This window comes from Brassica oleracea, unplaced genomic scaffold, assembly GCF_000695525.1.
Source record: "Brassica oleracea var. oleracea cultivar TO1000 unplaced genomic scaffold, BOL UnpScaffold00779, whole genome shotgun sequence".
Taxonomy (NCBI): Eukaryota; Viridiplantae; Streptophyta; class Magnoliopsida; order Brassicales; family Brassicaceae; genus Brassica; species Brassica oleracea.
In genome coordinates, this window is record NW_013617454.1 from 48,841 (window position 1) to 49,639 (window position 799).

The following is a 799-nucleotide window of genomic DNA, read 5'->3' on the forward strand; positions in this document are numbered from 1 at the left end:
GCGGCCAATTCTCCGTGGACCATTCCGAACCTGGTCCCATCCCGTAACCATGCATCTTCGTCCGAAGTTTCCGTAACTCAGTCTTCGGGCCCGTGGATACGACACTAATTTTCCGTCTAAAAAACATCATCAAAAGTATTCGAGAAGTTGGGAAGGTTATGTCTCTCGAACAGTTTCCTATTCTTCGTAGTAGAGCAGGTTACGGTTAACTTAACACCAACTGCCTCGGCTATGCGAAGAAACAGGGTTCCGTTGGAAGAACCATGCCTATACCAACGGCTACTTCGCGAGTAAAATCGTAAAAACGCTTAAGTCTTGATACGACCCAAAGAGGGTCCGAATTGCGGACAACGGCCCATCTTTGGTCCCAAAAGACTTGAACCCAATGACTGGTATGATGGGACTCCCTTCGATGCCAACACTGATAAAACTGCAGCTGGAAACGTATCAACGGTCACTGCCGACACCGCGATACTAGACCAGATGAAGGAAATGTTCGCCTCCGCTCAGAAAAAGACGGACGAACAAGGAAAAATCGTGGCCTCTCTCGCAAAATAGGTGGAAACCTTAACGGCGAAGGCCAGGAGCAAAGCCCCGCACGGAACCACAAGAGCCCGCAGCGGTAGAAGACTTGATTTCGAGACTCCGGCCAATCGAGCTGCACACGCGGAGAAGGCTTCCTCAGGCCAAAACCCTGATGAAACGCTCCAGCCAGGTGCACAGCCAACTGTGGAGAACCTTCCACCTCATTTCGGGAGCAACGAAGGAGAAGAAATCGAGCGCATCGACCTGGATATAA